Below are 9,215 nucleotides of genomic sequence, written 5' to 3' on the forward strand. Positions count from 1 at the left end.
GCCACCCACTAAGCTGCATTCCCTGGCCCCGAGCTTCTCCTGAAAGACCTCCAGACTGCTATCTGAAGATTAGAAAAGTGTGCAAAAATTCCTAAAGAATCCTTACTTGTCCATGCTGTTTGAGAAACAGACAGGGAAGGAGAGAACTGGTTTCAGATATCTTCTCTCCTTTGACTCCGCATGTTAACTCTCTGTGTTAAGCCTTATTTTTACTCCCATCTCACTGCAAAGAAAACTGAAGTTCACTGTTCTGGGTTTCCTGCCCAAATTCACATCTATAGGAAGTTAAAAAGGGATTAGACCGTATGTGTGTAAACTCCAGAGTCCAAGCTTTACTCTCTAAATCCTTTCTGCCTTGACACAGGAGCCAGATCTTGAAACTTCTGGCCTCTGTTTCTTTATGTGACAGTGAAAATATGCCTAATCCTTCACAGGTAACCTCAGGGCACCTTCCAGCTTTCTCTCTTCCCTGCCAAGTCCAAATGCACCTCTTGGTGGAGGGGGCAGGAGGATCAGTGACAAAGGCTCAGAAACCTACAAACCCTCCCAGACAAAATGGGGATGGAAGTCCTTTTGCCTTGCTCTCAGTTTTATTCACCAGGTTTCCACCCTCCTCCCCAGAGGCCAAGAGCTGGGCAATCCTTGCTCACCACGAAAGACCCTGTCATTATCTTCACATACCAAATATTACTTGTCCAGTTCACTTGTGGGAGATACGTACATAGCTGCTGTCATAAACGAACTGGAATGCCTTTGCCTGTGGGCCTCTCAGGAAGTTTCTCTAGGTACATAGGCAAGAGTGGAACTGTTGAGTCCCCAGGTACAAGGCCAGGACCAGAGGGAGGCAGTGAGGCGCCCAGAGCGCATATGGACCTCCACGTGAATGGAGGTCTGCCCTGACAGTGAGGGCCTCACTTCCGTCACCCTAGTCTGAGCTCTGCAAATGTTCATGCATATTTAATTTCACTGCACCTGTCACACGCTCTCCCATCCCTCCATGGCAGCACTTCATACCATCTGACCCGCTGAGTCGTGTCAGTTGGCTGGGGTAATGTGGCACCTCATTCCTTTACTTTGCGTTTCTCTGATCACCAGTGAGGATACCTCTCCTCTTTTATATACCTTAGCCATTCTGATTTCTCCTGGGAACAGCCTATACATATCTTTTGCCCATTTTTTAAAAATTAGGTTTCCTTTATTTTTATTTTTTTGGACTGATTTTCAGGAGTTCCTTAATTATTCTAGTTATAGCCTAGAATATAGATATGTTGGTTTAAGGCATGAAGAATACCTTCTCCTAGCTTGTCACCTGTATGTTGATTTTATCTATAGTAGAGCAACATTTTCTATGTTGTTTCCATTTGGTGTCATCAAATCCATCATTTTCCTCCTCATGGATTAAGCTTCTGAGGTAATGATAAATCCTTTCTTATCACAGAGATTTTATCCTATGTTCTAGTTTATTAGCATTATATTCTCACCTTTAATAATTATTTAATCGATTTAAAGTTTACGTATAAGGTCTGAGGTAGGGATCCAATTTTATTTTTTTCTCCATTATAGAAAAATCAATATTCCCAGAGCCACTTACTAAAGAATCTAGACTTTCTCTAATCATTTGTAATTTTTTCTCTATCACATACCAACTTTTATAAATGAATTTATTCTGGGCTTTCCAAACTATTCGATTCATTTATTTGTTTCTGTACCAATATCCCAATATTTTAATTACTATGGTCTTGTAATCTGTTTTAATGCCTGTAGAGCAAGACCTTCCCTTTGTTCTTCTTTTTCAAAATTGTTTTAGCATATCATGGACCTTAATTCTTCCATAAACATTGTAGAATCAGTTTCCCAAGTTCCAATACAATCAGGTTGGAATTTTTTACTGGAATTGTATTGAATATATAGATCACTTGGTGGCGGGTTTACATTCTTTCAAGGTTAAGATGTTATCCCATTATTTATCTGTGTATTCAAGTCCCTTTAAAAAATCGATATATTTGAATTTTAGAGTTAGCCCCCTAAAGATCTTGCACATTTTTTGTTAGGTGAATTCCTATACTTCAGTATCATGCAAGTTGTCTTATTTTTATTACTTTTTCAAGAAACGTATTATTATTGTCAAGGTTCCCATTATTGACTTTATATTCTGATCTTATAAAGTTGCCTTTGTTCAATTCTTTTATTAGGTTAATTAGCCTGTTCATTCTCTAGTTTTCTATGTTGAGGATGATTTCACAATATTTGACAGAATGGATGGACCTTAAGGACATTAGGCTAAGTGAGATGTCAGACAGAGAATGACAAATACTGTATGAGATCCCTTATAGGTGAAATCTAAGTAAAAGGAAAAACCGAACTCAAGCCCTGTTTGGTGGCTGGGGTAATGGTGATGTTATTCACCGAGGGGGAGATCTGGGGAGAAACAGATTTGGGGCAAGGTGGGTTCCACTTCAGATGTGCTTGCTCAGAGGGGCCTGTGGAACATCTAGTGAGGGGTCCAGCGGGCACCTGGATGGAAAGATATGGAGCTGAGGGCAGTAGTCTGGACTGGGAGACAAAGATTTAGGTGTAATGTGTCCAAGTGGTATTAGTGAACGTTCACAAAGCCCGTAGAAAAGTGCCCTAGCACATATGTGTTAGCTACTGGTAGAACTATCAGGATGATGCGCACAGAGATGGGAGTTAATACCAGAGAGTGGACCAGATCTCCCAGGGTCAGCCTAGAAGCCAAGGGTTCTGAGGCCAGAGCCCTGTGCAACATCAGCACTGGAGGGGCAGAGGACGCCGAGGAGACAGCAGGAACGGCGGCTGAGAAAGTCAAGGGGACAAAACCAGGGAAGAGGGAGTGGCTCTGCTGAAATTGTAGAGGAATGCGGGACTGAATGTGCCCTTCCGCGAATGCCCGAGCTTCATCAGGTTCTGTCTCTCGGTAGCAGGGTCTAGCAAACCGCGAACACACAAGGGGCCCCAGCAGTTCCGGCACACTGTGGCCGCACAGCGCCGAAAACGCCCGCCACGCCCCCGGGACGGCCACGCCCCGGGCCCGACCTTGCGGAGCGCCTGCGCAGGAAGGGCCCCGCCCACAATCCCGCTCCGGGCCCGCCCCTTCCGCTGGGTGCACTCTGAAGGGCCCCCCCCGCCCATGGACCCGCCCCCAGCCGCTCCGGCCCCGCCCCTTCCGCGGGCGCACCCCGCAGAGCCTCTGCGTTGGACCAGACCCCTTGCTCGCCCCGTTGAGGCGCGGATCCAGCGCAGTGCCCGAGCCTAGCCTGCCTAAGGAGTGAACGACCTGCTCTGTCTGCTGGGCAGGCGTCGGGGTGGCGCGAGGTCGCGCTCCGTGCAGCCAGCGCCGAGCAGCCGCAGCCGACAGCTTTCCGCCGAGAGCCAATAGTCGCAAAGCGGCGAGGCGAGGTGAGGCGAGGCGGGGCGGGGCGGGGGCGGGGCCCTGGAACGGTGGGCGTGTCATAATCACGTGGGTAAACACGCCGCACGTGGAGAGCAGCCTGATCCGTGAAGGCGGTGTTAGCTAGCTGTTCGCAGAGGGAGACTCGTCGGCTGCGGCAGCGCGCGGCCTGCGGGCTGGGAGGCAGCGGCCAGGGCCACTCCTGCGTGCGCCCCACTGATGCTCAGTCCCTCCCATTTAGCTAAAACCCTGCTAGCAATGGCCAACATTGAGGCGGCTCGGCAGTGTCAGGCTCTGGCCTAAGGGACGTAATAAACCTTTGATAACTCGGTGAGGTGGGCGCCATCCTATTTCACAGATGGGGAAAGCGGAGCCGTCAGAGGCTAAGAAACTTTTCCAAAGACGTGTGGCCAGAGTCCCGACGCAGGCAGCCTGGCTGTCTTGTGTAGGGGTCGGGCTCCTGCTCCTGGCGTCCTGCTCCCGCCCCTTGGGGCTGGGCCTGGCCTGGGACACTCAGCGAAGCCTAAGATTCCCAGTTTGTACAATGAGGTAGTAGTGGTGCCCGCCTCCAGAGGACGATCAAGAGGCGGCGCGCAGCACGTCGTCATGATAGCTTCCGCCAGGGTGTCGGGGTCGGGGGATGGACCTGGTCGGGACCTTTGGCCCGCCTCCCGGCCCACCCGTCTCTTCCCGGAGCCGGGGGTCGTCAGCACCCCCTGCAGCGGCGCGCAGAGCACTCAGCGCTCCTACCCGGAGCAGACTTCCACTCAGGCATTCCTCCGTCCTCTCTCCTCCTCTTCCTCCTTGGCTTCCTTCACCTCTCTTCCTGCTCCTCCGTCGGCGCAGCGTGACCTGGAAGCGCAGCACTCGGAGTCGGCGGCCGCCTGGGGCCGGGGTGCCAGGGAGGGGCGAGCAGAGTGCACAGGATTCCTAGCAGAGCGTGTCCCGGGCACAGAAGCAAGGCTGCCCGGCTCTAGGGGGCTAACGAGCGCTCTTCCGAGGCACATGCGTCCGGGGCCGCCACAGGGCCCGCAGTCCTCGCAGTCCCCGAGAGCAGATACCTGGGCCCCAACCCTTAACCAGGCCCGGGCTTCTCATGCAGTGCAGCCACGGACCCTGAAACCAGCCGTTGACCCCGAAACCAGCCCCTGACCCCTCCCCCCGCCTCCACCTCCCCCCCCCCCATGACCTTGGGCAAGTTGCTGAATCTCCCTGTATCTGTTTGCTCTTCTCTGAAATGGGGTTGTGGGAGAACTAAATGACTAAACCAGAGCCTTTACAACAGTGCCTTGCACACTGCTGGGAGCCCTCAGGCCAAGACTGAGAACTTTGCTTTCCTGCTGTTTGAATCGGAGCCCAATCAATCCCTGAAGCCAGTTCTTCCCTAAAGATCTGTTTTAAGGAAGTTACTGTGAATGCACTTGCCCAGGTGCATTCCCTGAGACATGTGGGGACAATGACACAAGGCTGTGTGGTGGCCCAGAAGCTGAACCCTTCTATTTGCCTCCTCCCAGCTTACTTACCTGCTAGCCAGTCTCAGCATGTCTTTTTCTGATAATGCCACTTGCTTCGCCCAACCCCCATCCTTGGACCAAGGGCCACACGTTTGGCTGTACCTGTTCTGACAGAACCTCCCTGAACTGCAGTGGGATGTTGGACTCGGACGCTTATTCTAATAAGGAGAGCAAATCTATGCACAGTGGTCTTCTGGGTGACAAATAGAGGCTTTGTGCGTGAGAGGCCTAGGCTTGGGGCTTTGGCTAGCGAGGACCCTCCTGATCTCTGTCTTTTTTCCTCCAGGCCAGATGGGAGATCTCACGAGCTGGTCTAAGGAAAAGGAAGATGGGAGCAAAACACAAGAAAACCTAGCAGACGCCAGAGAGGAAAATTGCAGGGTTTGAGGGTGAAGCAGACTTCAGTGTTGGGCTGCTCCTACCCCTGAGGCCAGGTGTTGGGGCAGGCTTCCTAGCTACCGGGGTGTCCAGAACCTTCCCTGCATCCCGGGCCTGGCACAGACACCAGCACTGTGGAGTCAGGGATGCTGAAGGGATGAATGACAGTGGCCACACACCTGCAGTAAGAAGAACCTTGTTGGAAGCAGGATTTTTGCAGCTGTCTCAGAGCATGCTCACATCTTTGCTGTCAACCGTCTTTTGGGAGGGTTTCATTGTTGTTTGTTTCTGTATTTGCTGCTTTCTCCAGACCAGCATCCCTTCACCCTTTCTGTGAAACCAGGTAGTTCAGATGGGACTGATTCCATCCCGGAGGGCTCCTGCCTGGCTAGTCAGAGCACTGCATCCTCCTGGCAGTGCATCCTCCTCCAGTGATTAGAGAAGGCACAGACATGTGACCCACACTGGACCAATGAGAATCATCCCCAGGACCTTGGCTAGGGATTGAGGAGGGGCTTACTGGTAGGAATATCAGCTTGGAGATACCAGCAGATGCCACATGGAGGATGAGGTCGGCAAAGAACAAAGCTGAGCTGAGCAAGGGAGATAGATTCTTGAGGACAGCATGCAAACACCCAGATCCAGCCGTGCCTGAGGCTAGATACGTCCCTGGGCTGTCCAGACACCTGTATCCAAGAATTTCTTTTTTCTCCTGGCAGTTTGAATTGTGTTTCACTTGCCACTGAATATCTTTCTGTCATATGACCCTCTGGTGGAGCCAAGACCGCAGCCACCATTTCTGAATGAGAAAGAAGTGTGAGCCTTTGGGGTGCTGGGTCACACTGGACCCAGTCTACAAGTGTCTCTCATAGTCTCTGGCAGGGGCTCCTACCTCCTCTGTCTCTCTTCTGGCCTCCTGCTCTGGCCTTTCTGACTAGTGGGTCTATGGCCACCCAGCCCACAGATTACCTTGACTGTGTGTTCTCTGGGCTTGTGCCCTCTGGGTCTGTCTTGTCTATAACTGTATCCTCAGGGCCTAGCATAGATGCTCTCAGCAAACATTGGTGGAAAGAATTAATGGGTCATCGAAGCTCCTGTGGCCTGCTGGGGTGTGGAGGTGGGGGTTTCAGTAAATCAGGAGCCCCAGAGCTTCCTGTCTCCCACCATGCCGCCTGCCTTCGGCGTGCATGGCAGCCTCTTGCCCCCACTGTTACTGACTACCTTACCTGAGGCCTTACGTCAAACCCTCCACCATTTCCCCACACTGTCTCATGGATGGCAATATGGCCAGTCTTGGGTAGTTGGGTGAGGGATGAATTTTCACTCTAACTCCCCGCCTTGGACCTCCCTGCCCCACTCCAAAGGCTCGGACACCCCAGAAACACTTCCAAGAACACACCCCGAGGGGCCATGACTGCTCCCCACCAGCACGCCAGAAGGGGCGAGTGAGAGTGTCCAGGAGGGGAGGACTTGCTGCCGTACACAGGCTGCATGCCTCCTGAAACGTGCAGCAGCACATCTTCCCAGAGAAAAAGGGAGGCCCAGAATTACAAGCTTTGTTATTTTTACTTTTTGGTGTGAGGGGCCATCTGTGCAGGTTTGAGCTTGTCTGGAGGAAACCACAATTTGTAGATGAAATTCAAAAGTAGGATTTCTTTGCAGGCTGTCACGCTGAGACTTTCTCCAGGAGCTGGGGCGGCAGTGCTGATATTTGTATAGCATCAGGGTGTGCCAGAGTCCAGCAGCTGCTCGGGCTGAGTGAGCACATGGGGCCCTCCAGCAGCGCATCAGCAAGCCCTCAGCAATGGTCTTCTCAGCGTGGGCTCCACTGAGGGTGCCAGGAGGGGCCTGGGTCACCAGCTGTGAGAATTGGCCCCCACTGCCTGGGAGGAGGGGTCCTGGAGGGTAGAAAGTCAGGTGCGGGGAGGAGGTTGGCAGTGCTGGAGCGTGGGAACGGGAGCAGCTCTGGCCCCTCCATTGTCACCATCAGTTCCTCTCAAACTACCTCACAAAACATGCAGTTGTGGACCCGTCCTCAGGATATGCCAATGCCCCCACCTTCAGCTGCAGGTCACCCTCAACCCCCAGCGTGGAAATTCCACAACTGCCTTGTCCAAGGTACAGGTGGATATGGCCACATTGGGACCCCTTCTAGGATATTCCCACAAACCAGGGCTACCTGCAGTGGGGATGGGGGGCGCATGCCAATGTGAAGTGAGGGCAGGAGAGTCATCCAAACCCCATTCTGAAAGCCCTTTGGGGGTATTCCAGGTGAGGGTCTGGTACGGGGATCTCGCTTTAACTAACAGCTGCCCACAGTCCGTGCACCACCCCACGCATCCGGGCTAATGAAGTTTACGTTCAGACAGTGGCAGAGGTGTCAGGTGTGCACGTTTGTCTCATTCATTTGTAACAGGAAACATTGTTTATCGCCTGCACGCTTTCCTTGGGCCTCTTTGCTGGGCCAGATGCGCAGCAGCCCATTACGGGGCAGCACAGGAAGGAGAAGGAGAGAAGGACACTGAGGTTTATTACCCTGAAGACTGGAAACGCTTCGAGGCCATTGCTCACAACTCCTCTCGGGTTCCAAGGTGAAAGGATGACAACAGAGGTGGGCAAATAAATGATTCATGACACTTTCAGTCACTGCCGTGCCCCAAGCACACATACCCTTTCTAACTTATGCTAAATAACAAAATTTAGTAATAAGATACAGGGAGTGTGGGAGGAAAACAATCCATAACCTCCTTTTTATTTTTCCTTTCTTCAAAAAGAACGCTTAAGTGAGGAATGTGATTTGAGGACCCCCAGAGGGGTCCTTGGCTCAGAGATACTGCTACACACACACACACACACACACACACACACACACACTGCTACACACACACGCACACACACACACACACACACACACACACACACACACACACCCTGTCTGTCTCTCCACCCAGAGGACTCATTACCCGTGTCAGAGTACCTGTATGTAGGGTTATGGCAAAGCAGAATGGAGGAGGGTGGGAGCAAGGCCTGGCCATTGCCGGGTGGGACTGCTGTTGGCATTGCCAGGGAGAGCCAGGGTACACAAATGACAGGGAGAGAGGCCCAGATGAGGGCTTCTAAGGCCTTGCTGGGCTCAGGCTCACGCTGGGCCTGAGTAGCTGGGCAGACAGAGCTTTTTTTCTTCTCTTAACAGAAACAAAAGGATGAAATCATTAGTGTCAGTCGGGCACATTCAGCGTAGAATACTGACGTACCATTGTTGTGAGGATAAAAGAAATATAATTAATAAAACCCACCCAGACTGCCTTTTGTGCTTCCTTTGAATAATTTATTGGCTTCTGCATCTATCTCATCCACAGACGAACCATCTCTTTCCACTGCCCTGGACATTGCTAAAATGAACTGTGTAGAAAATCACGCCTGGGATCTGGAAACTCATCTTTTTCAGTTATAATTTGTCTTCTCATGCCTCAGTTTTCCCCATTACAGAGGCAGATTTAGAGCATTTTCCAGTTGCATAGAGCAGAGTTCCATTCAAGAAAGAACAAAGCCCACCCCAAGGTTGAGGTTTCTGAGGGAGGCCTAAGGTCCCTCCCACTCAAGGCCATGTTCAAGCTACCTGGCAGAGCCAGTAACTTTTCAGGCACCAGCCTTTGGTTGGGGGTCCGTTTTCTGATAGCAGCCCTGGAATCACACCTGCCCCACCTCTGGCCTTGACATGCCCTAGCTGGGGGTCAAAGGTCACACTGAGAGTCACCGGGAGGCCTGGAGGCCCAGGGAGAGGTGAGGCAACTCTCAGCCCCTGACAGGCTTCCAGCTACCTGCTTGCCAGGCTGACGTCTGCCCTGCACACTGTTGCCCTCCTGACATCTAGAGAAATGAAACTCCTTTGCATGACAGGACTTGGGGGGGGG

General features: G+C 51.9%; 1 long non-coding RNA gene across 1 annotated transcript; it reads left to right on the forward strand.

Moving 5' to 3' along the window:
* Positions 1–3,231: 3,231 nt before the first annotated feature.
* On the forward strand, positions 3,232–8,578 carry LOC116744282. The gene is made up of 4 exons (XR_004347004.1): positions 3,232–3,417; positions 5,210–5,485; positions 7,718–7,912; positions 8,495–8,578. It is a non-coding gene; the product is annotated as an uncharacterized LOC116744282 (long non-coding RNA).
* The last annotated feature ends 637 nt before the right edge of the window (positions 8,579–9,215 follow it).

This window comes from Phocoena sinus, chromosome 19, assembly GCF_008692025.1.
Source record: "Phocoena sinus isolate mPhoSin1 chromosome 19, mPhoSin1.pri, whole genome shotgun sequence".
Lineage (NCBI taxonomy): Eukaryota > Metazoa > Chordata > Mammalia > Artiodactyla > Phocoenidae > Phocoena > Phocoena sinus.